Source organism: Bubalus kerabau, chromosome 8 (genome assembly GCF_029407905.1).
Source record: "Bubalus kerabau isolate K-KA32 ecotype Philippines breed swamp buffalo chromosome 8, PCC_UOA_SB_1v2, whole genome shotgun sequence".
NCBI classification, from domain to species: domain Eukaryota; kingdom Metazoa; phylum Chordata; class Mammalia; order Artiodactyla; family Bovidae; genus Bubalus; species Bubalus kerabau.
In genome coordinates, this window is record NC_073631.1 from 74924236 (window position 1) to 74943540 (window position 19305).

Here is a 19305-nt window from a genome sequence, read left to right on the forward strand (position 1 = left end):
ACTCTAGTATCCTTGCCTGAGAAATTCCATGGATAGAGGAGCCTGGTGGGTTATAGTCCATGGGGGCCCAAAGAATTCGACATGACTGAGCTATAGAGCATGCACACACTTCCTCATTACAGAGAGCAAAATGTACAAGTTACTTCCCCTGTTTTTTTTTTTTCTATTATCACTTTTGATTAATCTAATCTCAAGGCATTCTACTTTTTTATTTCCTCTTTTATTCTTTTCTTCTGTTTCTCCCCTCTCACTTTCTTTGATTTATGAGTTAGGAGGAAAAAGATCTCAACTCTTACAACAAATGATAAAAATCTGTTAGAAACACATGAAGGAAAAGGAAGCTAGATGTTTTGACACGTGCTTTGACATAAGGAGGAACGGTCCTATGGAAGCCCTTCAACATACCAAGGAGGCCTTTTCTAGAATGCATAAAGCTCTTCTCTGCACGTTTTGGTAGGAGAGATTTTCGTCAAGCATAAGAATTTAAGATAAATCAGGAACTCTTTTATCATATTTTATTTCATTTATGTTAATTAAACAAACCTTCCTGGATTGGCCTGTTTCATTTAGCACAGGATATTCCCACCAACAGTGCGCTAGGGCTCCCTTTTCTCCATGCCATGAAAGGCCCTTGTGAATATGTGCTCAATGAAACATATTTGTTACCAGATTTAACCTAAAGGCAACTGTAACACTCACCAACTGGATTACCAATTTGTGCAAATGTGACATGGCTATTGCAAACATATAAAAATAAAGAAGAAAACAGTTGTTCCCAGTATATTGCCATAGAAAGTGATCTCCACTTTGCCAATGAATAAAAGCATGGAATCGTGGGGTTTATTTCTTCCAGATTGTACAGGACCTTGAACATAGGGTTACAAGGTAAAATACAATCATATTAAATTAAAACCTTGACAGCGATCTCTCATTGTCAGGTTAAGTATCTGCACTCCTGTGAAATGCACCAGAGTCTTTAATCCAAGAGAAGCCAAGAGTCAGTACATTTCTCACTTTGTTTCGAGGTGAAATCAGTGATTGATGTTGCCTGCTTCTTCATCAGTAAAGCATGTACATCCCATCATTCTACAGATCCCTGTACATTCATGCTTTCCCCAAACCCTATATTTCCTTGTAATGTAATCACCAATGTAATGGATATGAACTTGGGCAAACTCCAGGAGATGGTGAGGGACATGGGGGCCTGGTGTGCTGTAGTCCATGGGGTGGCGAAGAGTCAGACACAGCTGGCGACTGGTTAATCCAAAAATAGTCCCCTAAGGAGAGAGACCACTTTAAATACTGCTCTGTTCCCAATAGTTGTTTTGTTGTTGTTATTGTTTTAATTAAAACCTCATTTGTACAGGGGAATAATTTTCTAGATGGAAAGCAATAGACACAACTTGCATTTATTTTTAATGTCAGCATCAAAAGGTTCAAAGTCTCCTGCTGAGATGGTAGGGTACTGAAATAGTCTCCTCCAAGCTATTTATAGACTCATTAATTGTGAAATTAGAGAAATAAGGGTACATATGCCTATGTAATTAAACTGCCCATTTCGCCTTTCTTCACTAAAGCGGTTTCCCAGGATGTTAATTGACTGGACAACTTCTCTGTGTCTGATAGATCTTGATAAGCTTTACATTAAAAAAAGCACTGCTCCCACCCTTAAACTCTCAGGAGGCATTTAATAAAAAATAGACTTAGCACTTTGAAGAGTTAATTACAAATCTAAGGAATATTTCTGTTTGGTGTACCTCTTGGCATATTGGATACTAACAGCCCCTTCCTGCCATTAAATGATAAAAACTTCCTATTGGATTTTCTGGTTTGCTCTGGGCTTGGAGGAGAGGCTTTCCTGAGAGCATTCACCAGACTGCTGCTTTGTTTTCAATAAACCATTAATTTCCTTGCTGTTTTGCTTTATAAGGAAACTGTATTTGATTTCTGTGTCTGCCATCCTCCCTTCATTCGGGAGCCTGTCGTTCATCATCCCATCAGCCCGACGCGTCTGCAGATGCATTGTCCTTTTTCATGAGGATTCTGGGAGAAATGACCATCTGTGTCCTGGGCTTCTCTGTGTCTTTATCTTTATGAATCCTGACTCATTCTTCTTGGTGGTTAATTGTCCTTTTTCTTCTGACTTTTATTTCTAAGGAAGAAAACACGTCTATGCTTTCCTTTGGGAAAAAAAATGAATAAATGACAAAGAGGAAGAGAGAAATTGTGTTTTGCACAGTTTTTAAGCAACCGGCAACGATGACTGGCATCAGTCCTTTTAATATTTTTTTATATTGACAGCTTACAGCAACTATTTATTTGTCCTAGATTTTCTGGGACAGCTTCAGTTTCAAAGATTCTGGCCTGCTGCTGTCTCTTCAGATAAATGCATTCACAAGTGAGAAAGAAAAATGAAACTCCTTTGTTGAGGAATATATCTGATTTTTAGGTTCAAAATATATAAACAAGATGACTTTTTGAATAAACATGAATAAAGGCTAGTGCTAAAATGAAATAACACAGAGGTAGATCTAGTTTATTATTTAATTTTACATGTATGCGTGTGCATGCACGTGCTTGCATAAGTGTGTCATTTTGCTGCGTGGAAGAAGCAAATAATAAGCAGGTCAACAAATAAATATAATTAGATGCATTGCCAAATTTAAAACGTATAAGCTTTGGAACTGAACAGACCTGGGTTGGAATGCTAGGGGTCTGGGTTGGAAACCTGGGCTGGAATGCTGCCTGTCACTTAGGAATGAGCTTCCATCTAACATGCTTGAGCCTCAGTTCGCCACATCTTAAACAAGAATAATATTTATCTGATAGAGCAGTTGTTAGGACAGAAAGAGCTAAGATTTATAGCAGTTGTTAGGACAAAAAGAGCTAAGCCCAGCACAGGGCTTAGCATAAAAAATTGCCTTTTTCAGAAGGCAATTAGTATTTTTAGGATTAACATAGCTGTGTTACAGTTAAAACAAGCCTCTCTGGAGGGGGCTGGGAAGAAGAAAGAAAGATGAGGAAGGAGAATGTGGAGTGGGTCCCTGTCTTCCTTGAGAGAGAGAAGTTAGTTAAGCAGGTACTTCTACATTCACTAGGGTTTGTCTTAAACCAAGCAAGCCCATGTTCAGATTAGCACCTAATTGCCCCGGAGTGGATGAACTGGGATCTGGGGTGGCCCCAGGCAGCCCTGGATGTCCCTTGACAGAGAAGCCATGTCATCTGTGCCCTACTGGAATACAGATCCAGCTCTAGAGCATCTTAGACTCTGCTGTTTCCTGTCCTGGTGGTGCCTTCAGGGCTGGGGTGGGGCAGCCAGGCTGCCAAGTCCACTTTCCTTGTCTACGTCCCAGGGCTCCACAAGATGGATGTGAAGCAACTCACTGTCCTAAACCACCTCATCCACAGCTACTTGAAAAAGTCTGGTTTCCATATTTATTTTCCAGGTTCTAGGTTTCCAGATCTGCTGCAGTGAATTAGAAAACTTCACAGCAGTGCTGGTTATTAACTCTTCAAAGTGGATTCTAAGAGAGGGTTCTGAGCCAGTGGTAGGTAGGAATGGACCTGGTTAACCAATAGCTCTCAAAACTAGGTGCATTAGCCTCAGCTAATGGGCTTATTAAAAATGCAGATTCCTACACCTTTCCCCCAGGTGTTCTAATTCAGTAGGTATTTCAAAAACTTAAAAGAATGAATCTCTCCATTTATCTACCATTTGTTGGTTACTACACACCAAGTCCAGTGCTAAGTGCTTCACATACACGACCTGTTCTTGTTTACCCTCAGTCCTTTGAGGCAGAGGTTGAGTAACATGGCTAAGATCACCCTTAACTATTCCCTTGACCTACGTGAGTAACCCCTGAAGTTCTGTGTCACAGGACACCCTTGCCTTGCTTGAGTCATTGGCTCCCATTTCCACCAACTTCTAACCAGCTCCCTGAACCTTCTCTATACACATCTGGACTAAATTCATTTTGGAGTTGGATTGGCCAAGTGCATGTTTCTAATTTTTTTATGAAACAAACAACAAAAATTTACACAGCACTTTCCAACCTGCTTTCTGAGGAGTCCAGGCCCTAAAAGGCCCCATCTTACCTTGTAAAAGGACCATTCCTAGGCACACAAGAAGAGCCATTTCCCCAGTGTTCTTCCACCCTACAGTAAAAATTATTGCAGATTTTTTTCTAAATATCTCTTGTTTCTGAAATAAAGATGTCTCAGACCTTCATTTCTGTAGTCCTTCTAGATTTTTCTTTTTATATTGCAAGAACAGTAAAATCTTATTAATACGCTTTTTCATCTTAGCCTATGGTAGACATGTGACAGTTTTATATTCTATTTAATAAGAAACGTGTAACTGGAGACTCACAGACTACTCTTTGTCTACAATAATTTTCTAGGGTATCATCATTATAGGAGAAAGAAATGGCAACCCACCTCAGTATTCTTTTTTTTTTTTTTTTTTACATTTTATTTTTTATTTTTATTTTTTTAATTTAATTTTATTTTTAAACTTTACATAATCGTATTAGTTTTGCCAAACATCAAAATGAATTCGCCAAAGGTATACATGTGTTCCCCACCCTGAACCCTCCTCCCTCCTCCCTCCCCATACCATCCCTCTGGGTCGTCCCAGTGCACCAGCCCCAAGCATCCAGTATCGTGCATCGAACCTGGACTGGCAACTCGTTTCATACATGATATTTTACATGTTTCAATGCCATTCTCCCAAATCTTCCCACCCTCTCCCTCTCCCACAGAGTCCATAAGACTGTTCTATACATCAGTATTCTTCCCTGGAGAATCCCATGGACAGAAAAGCCTGTCAGGCCATGGTCCATGGGGTTGCAGAGAGTTGGACATGACTGAAGCAACTAAGCATATATCATCATTATGCTCTCAGATGGCATCTAAACAAATAAATATTATTTTATCAGTCACTCTGTTTAGCATAGACTTAGGTAACAGAATTAAGCCCAAAGATAGAAAATTCTTTATTAATTTCGTGAGAAACAAAAATGTACATCCATTTGGTATAACTTAACTAAGAGGTGCCTTAGCACTGAGAAAAAATTTCTGTTTTCATTACAAATATAGTGGAGAGGACAAGAACAATTTTGAAGAGCAGTTTAGAGAACTTTTCAGATGTTTTATAAAACTGATTAACCTAGTGATAACATGTGGAAGTGACAGGGTACTTCTCCCCTTATGTAGAAGCTGTGTCTATAATTTTAAAAATATAAAATTGGGATGCCCATGAACTCTAGAAACCAGGAACTAATCCTAACCAGAGTGCATGCATGCTCAGTCACTCAGCTGTGTCTGACTCTTTGCAACCCTGTGGACTGTAGTCTGTCAGGTTCCTCTATCCATGGGATTCTCTAGACAAGAATACTGGAGTGGGTTGCCATTTCCTACTCCAGGGGATCTTCCCCACCCAGGGATCAAACCTGCGTCTCCCGCATTAGCAGACAGGTTTATAACCACCAAACGCCTGGGAAGCCCTAATCCTAACTAGAGGGGCCAACTTTGTGGAGCAACAGCCTGGGACATTGTTTTGAATCTTCCTCAGAGTAAACAAAAGCCAAAATGGCCTTCTAGAACTGCCATTTCAACAAATTGTGTTCTGGGCCCCATAGGCCACTACATACAATTATGCTGGACATTCAATACACTGACTGGCTCCCTGGCAGAAGCCTAGTGGGGTTGAGTAGACTCAAAGCCTATACTCTGCTCACTAAGCCACCTAGCCTGGGGCTGCTTTCGCCCAAAGGTGCTATCTGCTGGGAAGGGACATACCTGTATGCTCTGCCACCTGAGTAGAACCAGGTAACCTCAAGTTCACGCAATCCACCTACCTGCTTACATCACATGATAAATCTATCTGCTATTACTAATAATAGTAAGAGACAATAAGGAACAGGGATTGTATCAAGAAATTAATCAAGCTGTGGAACTTCTTAAAGACAATATGACCTAGTTTAATTTATGTAGTTGAGTTTTTCAGAAATTCACAAATAAATATTAAATATTATTTATAAAATACATATAATTCCTCATGGTTTAAAAGTTAAATTCTAAATTTCTAATAAATTAAATATAAATAATTGAGATATCTCAGGGGAGAGCAAAGCAGAATTTTTCTTTTTTAAATAAATATAGTTATGCTAAATTTTGAGAAGAAGCAATAGTAACTGACCATGGAAAATGCACAGCAATTTGAAAAGGTAGTGTTAAAGTTTGTAAATGTCACAGAAAAAAACAAAAAAACTGAAGGAATAAAACACTGAAGCTATAAAAAGGAAACTAGATGCTGCACTGCAAATACTCAGTGATACATTCACACAAAAACACCATAAACTCAAATGGCTCAAGGACATAGATGAACTCATACATCTGCGCCTTTTGGGGGTTCTGCCTCCAGGAACGAGAGCAATTCTGTCTTCCTGGGAAACATTTGTCAATGTCTGGAGACATTTTTGGTTGTCACGACTAGGCGGTGCTACTGGCATTAAGTGGGTAGAAGTTAGGGATGCTGCTCAGTATTTCTACAACATACACTACACCCCACAGCCCCGAGGACACATTATCCGGTTTGAAATGTTAACAGTGCTGAGGTCATCAGGAAATCCTACTCTATTAGGATTACATTCAACCCTAAGCAACAGACAAGTCCTAGTGACCCTAGTGCCGCTGTGACCCAAATAAGGTTGGAGGTTAGTTTTTCGCTCACAACTAGTAGCATAGGGGCTGCCAGGCCAGAATTTGCATGGCGGGTCAACTTGTGCTGTCATTGAGAAGCCAGCCCCCACCACAGGGGGTCTTAGAAATGCACATTTTAGCTGGGGATATGGGCTTCCCAGGTGGTGCCAGTGATAAAGAATCCATCTGCCAATGCAGGAGATGCAAGAGCCATGGGTTTGATCCCTGTGTGGGGAAGATCCCCTGGAGTAGGAAAGGGAAACCCACTTCAGTATTTTTGCCTGGAAAATCTCATGGACAGAGGATCCTGACAAGCTACAGTTTATAAGGTCACAAAGAATCAGACATGACTGAAGTGACTTAGCGCGCACACGCACACCTCACCACCCAAATGCAAACTGAGCTTGTTAGTGAGAAAGAAAGGTCATAACGGATATTGAATAGGCAAATGGCAGGCTGGCCACAGACACACTTTTCCTCTTCCATGATACCTCTAACTCCAGCCTGCCTGAATGCTCAGCACAACTATCCAGGCACTTTCCACCAAAATTAAGTGTGACCTTTCTTGTTATTCCCAGGCAGCACTGATCCCTCTGATCTAGAAGTTTTGGTCTCTGGAGACCAGGTGAATTGCAGGGACACTAAAGGGAGAGAAATGGAGCTTTCTCCACAGGACGAGCACCCAGTGGGTTGGACATGTGACTTTCCAGACAAATATAAAGGTTATAGTAAGAAGCCATGGGTATCTAAGAGCAGGGTAAATAGATGCCAATGGGAACAAGTACATTAACGGGTTTTTAATTGGACAAAAGTAAATGACTTAAAGTAAATTCAATAGCAAATTCAAAAACAGTGTGAGAATTTTATAAAATGTTTTAGACAACCAATACATAAACAACAGCAGGTGGGAGAGACAACATAAAAGGTAAATTCAAATAGTTTGCTTATTATTATAATACTAATAATGATAAAGATAATAAAAATCATAATCATAAAGCAAAATCTTTGAGTCCATCTCCAGTTCACTGGAGTCCACCTGAGGTCTTGGAGCAAAGGATTCATCTCAGGTCTCATCTGAGCTTGGGACCAGAGAGGGAGGGAGGGTTAGTAATCAGTATAATCTTCTATAGATGTGGAAAGAGAAACAGCATTGAATGAGACCTATATTTTTCTAACCATGCCCTATGTCCATAAGTCCAGATATGTAGGCTGACCATAGAGACACTGGTCCTGAGGAGAGGAGAGTGTGAGTGGAGGTTAGGTACAAGCTAACTGAACAGTTGCCTCTTTATGACAGAATATTGACTCTCCCCATAGTTGCCAGAAGTTCCTAAGACTCAGGTTTTCCTGCCAGTCCAGAGAAAACTGGTGAGATCGACTTCAAATTTTCTTTATATCACTCTTGCCCTGTGCATTTGTACATTTATCAATGGCCTCCAGGGCAGCTGCCAGTTCCAAAGGACCCCATAATATTAAAGTGTCTCATTATACTAATCTAATGAACTAGACCTCTAAATTAGAAGACAGTTTGAAAATGCAATCTTAGTAGTCACAAAAAACTTCTGCTAAGCAATTCTTTAAAAAACTGCTTAGTAGAGGATTGGTCAGGATTTATCTAAATATATCTCTAAACAACCCAGATTGTCTCCTCAATAATTTGGTACTCTTGTATTCCCTTTTCTTTTATATTTCTGTTCTGATTGTCCTTGAGATAATTCTTGTATCTATCAGAAAACCCAATATGACTAAAAGATTTATACTATTTTTAAGCACTTTGACTCTCCCTGAGAATTGTACTCTGTTGGTAAGGAAAGCTACCTAATTCAATGTTCTTAAGAGACAACGCAAACACAAAGGGAGTTCAGTTAATTCTTGGCAATCAATTTCTGTGGTATTTGTACAGAATGATCAAAATGGCATGGCTGTGCTATTGCACATGCATTATGTGAGATTAGAGTGATATATTTTAACCTATTTTCAAACTTATTTAGAGTGTACTTACCAGTATGTTTGATATAATAGAGCATGTGCCTTGAAAGCAGCTGAGTGGGGAAAAAAAGAGATTTGTACATAATGACCATAAGTGTGTCCTCAAACTGTGTTTCAATTGCAGGGGGCATATAGGAGGTACTTGAAAGGTCACTGATTAGTTCACTTCCATGTCAGTAAATCAGTGATTGGAAACAGATGGGGGAAAATAATGGGCAACAGAGTTTTACCAACATAATAAAATAAAGCAGGGAAAACAAGGTCTATAGATTATTTTCTTCAGCAGGATCCTTTCAAATCTGACAGCATGTCACCTTAACAGAAGGCAGTACACGTTTCACTGGTCTCTGAACAGACTTGGTTTCTAGATTGGATGTTTATTCTATATTAACATGTAGATTGAGCTGGAAAAATTTTGTACCAAATCATATTCAATAAACAGTATAGGAAAGGATATTATGCTGAAGATAATGGAAATATTCTGTTGCTCTACATATATTTTTAAGATAAGCATCTACTGTTTTGGTGTAACACAATGTCAAGAAACAATCTGATTACCCTAGCATTAACCAAAGAATTGGGAAGTCCAGCCCATAGACATACCATTCATGATTGCCTTCATAGCTGGTTTTAAATAAGGATATGTCTATGCCCCATTACTCCTATTTTTCTCCTCTTTTTCCATCCTGTACCCAACTGACATGGGTCTAGGATTTTCAGTTTTATCACTTGGTAGACATAGGTGGTTACCTACCCCAAATAACTATTTTATCTTGCTAAGGAAACCCTTGATTTTTTTCAGGTGTCAGTCAGCCACATGTTTCAGGGGAACCTGGATTTAATACCCACAGCCACCCACATCCTCACCCCAGAGGAAGAATATTGATTAATCTAAGCCAATTATGGATAATTTCACTCTCCTTCAGTAGGGTTGGTTTAGGGGTGGGCAAGTGATACAATTTTGGTCAGTGAAATATGAGGTCAAGCATGTGGAGGCTCCTGAGAATATCCCCCTCACTTTTAAAAAGTTCACAAGAGAGTAATCTGTCTTTATCTTTTTCAGAAACCGATGACCGCAAGAACAGTAGCAGCCATCCTGGTGCCACGAGAACAGCTAGCCTATAAGAAAGAGCCAACACATGGAGATGCAGAGCACTCAACAGTGTGTTTGTGAGATTTCATGGTTTATTATGTATAGTTGTATTTCATTAACTTTGTTATAGTATTTTATTGCAGAAACATACTGTTTGTTTATACATCATACTTGTTATTTAGTCACTATGCTATTGATGGACATCTAGGTTATTCACAGTTTGGGGTTATGATAAACAATAGTGTTATTAAGATTCTTATACATTTCTCTGATATACATGTGCAAGCTTTTCTGTGAGGTATGTGTCTAAGAACGGAATTGCTAAATCAAAAGATATGTAAAGGATATGCACAGTTTCAGTTTTAGAATTCTGGCAAATAATTTTCAAAAGTACTTGTGCTGTACCAATTTATATTCTTAGCAATGTAAGAGGTTTCAAGTTTTGCCATATTCCTGCCAATACTTGGTACTGGCAGTCTCTAATTTTAATTTCTCTGATGGGTGTATAGCAATATGGTTTAATTTAATTTTCCTTATTAATAATAAAGTTGAGACTTTTTCAAATAATTATTGACCATTTGGATACCCTGTTTAATAAAGCATCTGTTCAAATTTCTTTGAACATTTTCCCACTAAGTTGTCTGTCTTCTTATTGAGGTGTAGGATTCTTTCTATAGTCTGGATATAAACTTTTTATCAGTTATGTATGTTGCACACATATTCTTGCTCTCAGTGGCTTGATTTTTTACTCTAAATCATGTGATTGAGAAGTTCTTAATTTTAATGTAGTCAAAATTATCAATCTATTTTTTATGGTTAGTGATTTGAGGACTCTGGGAAATATTTGCCTCTCCAATATCATGAAGCTGCTCTCCTATATTATTTTATAGATATTTTATTATTTAGCCTTTTGTTCAATTTTGTGAGTGTGTGTGTGTGTGTGTGTGTGTGGTGTGAAAATTTTTTTTCATATGGATATTTAAATGGCTCAGCAACCAATTATTGAAAAGACCATTCTGTCGACTGCTATAACACTATTTTCATTAAGTCAAGTTTCTAGATTTGTTACACATATGTGGGTTATTCTCACCATAATTGTTTTTTTGCTTTTTCCAGTCTTCTTTCTGTGCTTCATTTTGGAAATTTTCTTCTGACCTATGTTTCATTTTAATAATTTTCTCTTCATTTCTATACAATCTTCTTTAAGCCCATTTACTGAGTTTCCCAATTTAGTTATTGTGTTTTTACCTCTAGAATTTCTATTTGGTTCTTTTTAAAATCTTCTATGGCATTTAAAAAATAATTCCCAGATCTCCAGTTTGACTTTCCTTAAACATTATACATTATTTTTAAACTTTGTTTTTAATAATTCTAATATCTAGAATTTCAGTAGTATGCTTCCATTTTCTGTTGTTTGTGCTGGTTTTTACTTTATTTTGTTTTATTTTCTCATGAGTCTGGTTTTCTCTGATTGTTTTCAGACATTCCAGTTTGAAAAACTGAGAAAGTATTTGAAGCCTGGATCGTTTTATCTTCTCTTAGTGAAGATTTCCATTCTCTTCTGTCAGTTTTCAGTAGATATTAACAAACCATCAACTTGATCCATCTCAGGAATTAATTTACCCAAAGGTAGACTACAATCCATGTGAGCACTTGTTTACTTCCACTTCACCCTTACTCCTAGGATACAGACCTTCAGTCTCAGTTCAAGGGTTGCAGGATGGGAGGACAGTGGTATCAGAGCTGAACTCTCACTTGTTCTCCTGGTACCATGAGTTTTTCAAAGGCATTGCTCAGCCTCTCAGACATCTCTTCTGAATCAGCACAGGTCAGCGGGATTGAAACACCCCAAATGCTAGGTTTACTTCCCCAGATTTCTGTCTTTCCCTTGATGTTAGCCCTGTTTCTTCATTGTCTTTTTTTTTTGTTTAGCTCTCTAATGCTTTCAAGCAGACTTCAATTTTTTTCCAGCTTTTCTAGTTGTTCTAAGTGGGAGATTAAGTCCCACTTACCTAGTATATCATGACTGGAACTCTAATGGATGATCTCTGTCAGCACTGAAATAGGCCATAATATCCCATCTTAAAAAAGAAAATCTGATCTCCTTTAGTAATCCTCTTCTATTGCCTATCTTTCTGCTCATCTTTATGTGAAAATTCTTTAAAGGAGTTTGCATTTTGATGCTTCCAATTGCTTATTTCCCATTTGTTTTTTTTTTTAATTTTATTTTATTTTTAAACTTTACATAATTGTATTAGTTTTGCCAAATATCAAAATGAATCCGCCACAGGTATACATGTGTTCCCCATCCTGAACCCTCCTCCCTCCTCCCTCCCCATTCCATCCCTCTGGGTCGAACCAGTGCACCAGCCCCAAGTGTTTTTGAACCCACACAAATCATGGTTTTGTCTCTAGTACTCTACCAAGCCTCTCTGATCAAGGTCCTAATGATTTCTATGTTGCCAAGTCAGATGATACTTTCTTAGTACTCATCTTAATCTCTCTAAAGAACTTAACACATTTTCTTCACTTGGATTCTAGCGGAAATCATACTCTCATTGTTTTCATCCTAAATATCTGGCTATTTCTTCTGAATGCCCCTTGTTAAATCATTCTCTTCTTCCTAAACTCTAAATGTTAGACTACATTAGAGCTCAATCCTTGAACTTCTTTATCTGCACTCACTCCCTAGGTCATCTCATCTTGTCCTGTGGCTTTAATTCCAATGACTCAATAATCACTCCTACTTTTATATCTCTAGCCCGGATTTCCCCCCTCAATTTCCTCCCTGATATCTCCATCTGTATGGCAAGTAGGTATTTCAAACTTAACATATCCAGACCAAAATTACTGCTTTCCACCAGCTTTCCCCAACCCAGTATTCCCTAGCATTTCTCACCTCAATAAATATCACAACTGTTCAATTTAGTTTTTCAAGCCCCCAAACTTGGTGTCTTCCTCGACAATAAATATATTCTGAATCAATCACCTCTTGCCACCTCCATAGGTGCCTGCCACCCTCATTGATGCGTATCAATTAAGAATGGCTGAAGTTGAAAGTCATAGAAAATTCAACTGCAGTAGCTTAAGTCAGGGATCAGCCAAGTATGCCCCTCCCCGCCCCCTGGGACAAATCTTGCCTACCATCTAATTTTTGATAAATAAAGTATCATTGGAGTGAAATCATTGTCATTCTTTTACATACTGTCCACGTCTACAATAGCAGGACTGAGTAGTTGAGACTGAAACTATCTAGATCACCAAGCCTAAAATATTTACTATTTGACCCTATTCAGAAAGTTTACTGAACACTGTCCTTAAAGGCTTGTTATTAGTTTCCTGACAAGAATATCCAGAGGTATGTAGTCAAGGGTTGGTTCAGTGGTCTAATGATGTCACAGAGGACACAGGCTCTTTCTAGTCTTCTGCATTTTCATTCTTGGCTTATTGCCTCATGGTCACAAACTGACTACGGCACTTCTATGCACCATGTCCACATTCCAGGTAGGAAGAAGTGGATCGCATAAAGAGAACAGGACAGGAAAACTATGTCAACCAAATCAGTTGTCCTTCTTGCCAAGAGAACAGAGATTTCCCTGAAGTTTTCTCAGCAGACTACCATTTCTATCTCATTGGTCAGAACAACTGAGAGCTGCAAGGGCTTCTAGGACATCAAGCATTTGGCTTTTCATCTCTTCTGGTAGGAAAAGGAAAGGGAGAAGAGATTGAGAACTGGTTCTGGCTGAGCCAATGTGAGGCGTGTGTCATATGAAGCTACTGTTGTTTTTCTTCTGAACTACCTACAAGTTCTCTGTACTCATACTCCTACCCCTTATACTCTATTAATCACATTAAAACCAGGCTGATCTTTTTTCAAAAGTAAATCACATCTTATCGCTTCTTTGCTCAAAATCTTCCAATGGTTCCTATCACATTTAAATGAAAGCCAAAGCCTTGGAGACTGGTCCCTGGCACTCTCCAATCTTCTTCTTTCTTCTCACTCCCTGATCCAGTCTTACCCAGCCACACTGGCCTCCCTGATGTTCGTTAAATACCAAGCACAGTCCTGCCTTGGGGCCTTGGCTTGGCACTCCTATTCTCAAGTCTCCATATGGCTTTACTCCCTCATTTTATTCTGGCCTCTGATCAAATGTCACCTCCTCAGAGAGGGCTTCCCTGCTATCTAAAATAATGCCCACATAATGTTCCTCTCCTCAGCTGCTTAATTTTTGTTCTTAGTACTTGGTAGTGCCTAATATTATTATTCATGTCATTGCTTAGTGACAGGACTAATATAAAACAGGCTGTTTGTTTCATTCCTGTATTCCTAGACCTTAGAAGTGGATCTTAGCACAGATAGGTTTATTTATTGTTGAATGAATGAGTAGGTTTCTATCATTATCAGTTTTGCCTATTCCAAAACCTAGTTCCTATTGGTTTCATAAGGAAACAGTATGATCTGAGAGTCTGGGTGGGGGTTGCTCCCTAAGGCAATTCGAGTCCTTGTCAATTCTGTGTCCTTGGGGAAAGTCAGCAAAAGGACCCCTATCCACCCAAAGGTGAGGCAAGGTATTCCTTACTGTTCTATATACACCACCTATGCCTAAGAAATTGGTTTCCCTTTTCTCTCTCTCTCACTCTTTCAAGGCTTGCCTCTTTCACAAAGATTTATTACATGCAGTGGGAGTAAAGTAATGAATCTTTGCTCTTTTAAAGAAGCTTGCATTCACCCTTCAATATAAACAAACAGAGCCATGATAGACTATAAGCACTGGGGATATTCACTCATTCTTTCACACAAGTTGAGCTTTTGTTGCTGCATTGTGTCTCAGCCTAGTCTGCAGTCCCTCCCTGTTCTCATGTCCTGTGTGCTAGCTGCTCCTGGATCCTCTGACATACATCTACACTACCATGCTGTGATTCTGAGGAAGGGAATGCAGTGAGTCAATGCTGTAAGACCAAGAGGAAACCAGAAGGGCAGAGATCTCAGGGGTCTGTATCTGACCACCACTGGCCCTGAGGAGGGCAGGCAGAGCCAGGAATGGGATACGGCAGATCCAACCCTGTGAGAACAGCACAGAGTGGGCAAAACCTGAACCCTGTAGGAACACTGAGGTCCAAACCACTGCAAGAGGAAGAGGGAACCACTCATTTGGGGAAATCAGGGCCACTGCCCTGTGGCAACCTTCTGAAAAGTGATGCTACTTTGAGCGACCAGTTAGAACTGACTCAAATCTAAAGGTCAAGTGGAAAATTCCCCACTTCTCTGGCTCATACTATTGATGGTGATTGGATGGATTAGGGGTGGTGTCTCCTCAGAGGGCCATTACCCTCAGCAACTGGCCAGAACATTTCCTTCTTTTCACAGTGTAAACACAGATCAAATTATTTGTTATCATGTAATATGTCATGAAATGACTTTTGTACCACCATAATGGAGGACATAGGAGCCTGGCAGGCTGCAGTCCCTGGGGTCGCAAAGAAACAAAACATGACTTAGTGACTGAACAACAGCAACAACAATGGAGGCAGATATCAACAAGGCTCATAAGATTTGTCATGTTAGAGTTAATTTGAAAACCTCCAAATCATCTACTTGTACTCAGTTTCAGTTCAGTCGCTCAGTCGTGTCCGTCTCTTTGCGACCCCATGAATCGCAGCACGCCAGGCCTCCCTGTCCATCACTAACTCCCAGAGTTGACCCAAACTCATGTCCATCGAGTCGGTGATGCCATCCAGCCATCTCATCCTCTGTCGTCCCCTTCTCCTCCTGCCCCCAATCCCTCCCAGCATCAGGGTGTTTTCCAATGAGTCAACTCTTTGCATGAGATGGCCAAAGTATTGGAGTTTCAGCTTCAATATCAATGAACATCCTTCCAATGTTCAACATCCAGGAACATCCTGGATGTTCCTACCAATGAACATCCAGGACTGATCTCCTTTAGGATGGACTGGTTGTATCTCCTTGAAGTCCAAGGGACTCTCAAGAGTCTTCTCCAACACCACAGTTCAAAAGCATCAATTCTTTCGTGCTCAGCTTTCTTCACAGTCCAACTCTCACATCCATACATGACTACTGGAAAAACCATAGCCTTGACTAGACAGACCTTTGCTGGCAAAGTAATGTCTCTGCTTTTGAATATGCTATCTAGGTTGGTCATAACTTTCCTTCCAAGGAGTAAGCATCTTTTACTACCTTAGCACATATCAAGGCACAAATATTCACAATATACTCTATACTCTATTTAAAACACACATTCAGTGAGCCACTGTTTTAATCATATCCTTCCCCATTCCTTTATTAAATATTTACCAATCACTGTTTCCAATAATTTCTGAGAATCTATAGCAAGGTCTAATGCATCCTATACACTGCTGAGTTTAAGATCATCCTTGAAAACATTGCTTTTCCCATAACAAGAAGTACATTTATTTAAAATAAAAGAATATTTTAAATATTCTTTATATTGCCACAGAAGTTGTACACAGTCACACAAGAATATATTCTCCTTGGTTTAAGCCTGCCTTGTAGTAAATTGTTTTTCTGTATCAACAGGTATTTGTCAGCCATTGTCTTGCCATTTCCAAGTCAAAATTAATATTTGTGTGCCAGTGAAATGTATTATCCTGGTGATATTTTCCAATATGTGATTAGCAAGCAGATTCTAAGCATACTGAGGGCAGGCATCTTGTATTATCCATCTGCAAAGCACTAAGAGAATCAGTTCATGGGATTTTTAAAGTTGAAAGGAACCCTAAAGTCATGACACCTCCTTCCACAGATGATTAACGAATGTGTTGAATGAATGGTCAAATCAGGACTCTCTCATCTTTATACCCAGTCCTCTGGCATTTAATACACCATTGCCTTTGAGTTTGACACAGAAGGGTAGTTTTTCAAAGTTTGAATGGATATAGATGTGACATTAAAAATAGTACATTAAACTTTTGGGGGGCAGGGTGTGGGAATCCATAGCTTAATGTATCTGAATTCTCATTTAGGAGATTTACTCAAAAATCACCCAGCAATGATCTACTCTTCTATGAACATTCAATACTTCTCTGGGTGATAAAATTACTTCTAGTAGTTAAAATAACCAAAAAAATCAGTCAACAGAGGTTTAGGTTACTCATGTTTAAGTTGTCAAGGACTTAAATTTCTAAAATGTAAATTAGAAAGGCAAAGTTCTTTGTGTGTGTGTTTATATAACTCTCTCTATATATATTTTTTCATATCTTCAAATTAGAGTTATCTCACAGTTCAGAAGGAGGAGCATAATACATCTTGGGAATGGAGAATGAATTTACCCTCAAAAGCCTTGGATATGCACAGAGGTCTGAGAAAGGAAGCATAAACTTTGCCTAGTCAGAATTTGGGCTTTAGAAGATTTCCACATTTTTAATTTAATGTCAACACGAATGATTATCAGTAAGGCTAAACCTTTTGAAAGAGGAAGATGTAATGGAAAGCACACTTCAAGGAGTACATCATCGTTGTTATGGGCAAAAGCCAGCACTTGGAATATACTAGCAGAATCTATCACATCTGAAGATATCTGGGTTCTAAGTTCCAAAACGTGAGACTTTCATAACCCAGGGCTTCTATTTTTGGAGCAGTGAGAGGAACTAGATACAACTTTTGATTCTAATGGGAGGTAGAGGAAGACAAGCACTTCAAATGCATCTTTCATCAAACTCAAACAGGTTATCTTCTCTGATAACTTGGCTGACAAATACAGCTGTTTGGATGCTGAAAATTCAAATAGCTCAAATCCAAAGTAAACCAAGCTCATTTTGTTTGGCTCTGAAATGTGCTTTTAAAGGGTTATTTTTCCAAATTCCAAACACATCCTGTACTCCTTCTTCCTTGTAAATCAGTCTCCATTACAACTCTCCTCCTATACACAGGACTGCAGGCCCACGCAAGACTCTTTTTTACTTTCACTCAAAGCCAGAACTTGTAAACAAGTTTCGTGCACCCTGCTTTGTAATCCTTTCCTCATTTTACACGACTGTCAAAAGCAACAGAGGCCAACGTGGTGGGAGGCACCCGGGGTAGGTGTATTGATAAAAGACATCAGTGTCCTAGTTCTAACTGTGACACCCCTTTTCAATACATAAACTTCTCATCACACTGAAACGTTCATTATGCCATTCAGCAGTAGAGGTCTAGTGTGACAATTTACTGTAAAGCGCTTCTGTGATTATAAAGAGGAAATCAGTCACTTATTCTGCTGAGATTGTTCATAAGACTGACAGACATGCTCAGTAAAGAGCGGAGAGCTTGCACCTGGTCAGGAAACTGCAAGATGAGACAACAGTTCCTCTGTTGCTAATAATTATGCCTTGGATTTAATCACCAACTTCATGCCTGACAAAATGGAAGCCAAAGATTGGGGAAATGATGAAGCAATAGGTATTTAAATCATGGCACATTTTTCGTTCAATTAGTATGGTGATGAGGCACTCCATTTGTTAGGGGTTCTAGCTGATGCAGACGGTATTTTAAATTAAGGTTAGTTGAAATGACGGCAGCAGAGTTTGAGGAGTGACACGCTACAATGAATATGTCAGTTCTCTATAGGCTGGAGATAGACTTTTGATGGCTTGAATCATAGCTCAGAAAGCTGAGATTGAATAAGAGAAAGTAATTTACTGCCTAACTCATGCTTTTAATAGTTTCTCTTCATTTTAGTTAAAGCAAGAAGTGAGGTTAGGAAGACAGACAGCCTGGAGGAAGAAAATGGATGACTCTAGTCTGTAAATTCCATTTGCATATCATTAATCAATTTAGGCAGCTGGACGGTCTGGGTCTATTACTTAGAATACTGTGTTAACCCAGCCCAGTTTATACTTGTCTAATTGTTCCATTGTACAGAAAATCACCAGGAAATGATAACATTGCTGCTCTGGCTTTGAAGCTTGCAACTCCAGACAATTTTTTTTCCATAAAATTTCACAGTAACACTCAATCACATCTCTCCTTGTGAGGCTGTTTTTTGATGTCATATATTTAGTTAAAATTGCTCATGAAATGCTCTTCTGCTTTTCACATTTCTTTGCCATCACTTGCAAAACCTCATCCATTCTATGAATCGCTGATATTCATTAATTTGTATAAATGACACGTGAAATAACAGCAAGGAGGCCTCCTAATTTGACACCCACCCTCCCATTAATATAAATGGTGGAATAGGCTTTTCCCAACAACTCAGAAAAGAATTTGAGTGGCAGGTTCTATCTCGATGCCCATGTTTATTGCCACAAAATGGGAATGGAAAGAAGTTTAATTAATAGAACAACTGGGAGCCAGCTATTCAGCCTATCATCTCAAGGCAGAAGATAAATAAGAAGACAAAAATAACTCTTGCTGGATGGCGATAAAAGGGCCAACTACAGTTACCTTTTAGTTAACCACACACCTGTGATACACTCTGGAATTTTCTGGGGCAAATTGTTAATTGCAAGCTGTGTTCTCCCTAGCCTAGTGGGCATACTGGCACTTCCTTCTATGATGAATA

The 19305-nt window shown here is 39.1% G+C and overlaps 1 long non-coding RNA gene across 2 annotated transcripts in view; it reads right to left on the bottom strand.

Annotated features, from left to right (window-relative positions):
* The window catches only part of LOC129659349 (uncharacterized), an 87826-nt gene that overhangs the window by 17398 nt on the left and 51123 nt on the right, over window positions 1-19305 (bottom strand). The window contains exon 3 of one of the 2 annotated variants that reach the window (XR_008718016.1): window positions 542-1277. The exons of the other annotated variant lie outside the window; for it this stretch is intronic. This is a non-coding gene — a long non-coding RNA (uncharacterized LOC129659349). Of the gene's footprint in view, window positions 1-541; window positions 1278-19305 lie in introns of those variants that run through there. 2 annotated transcript variants of the gene reach the window in all.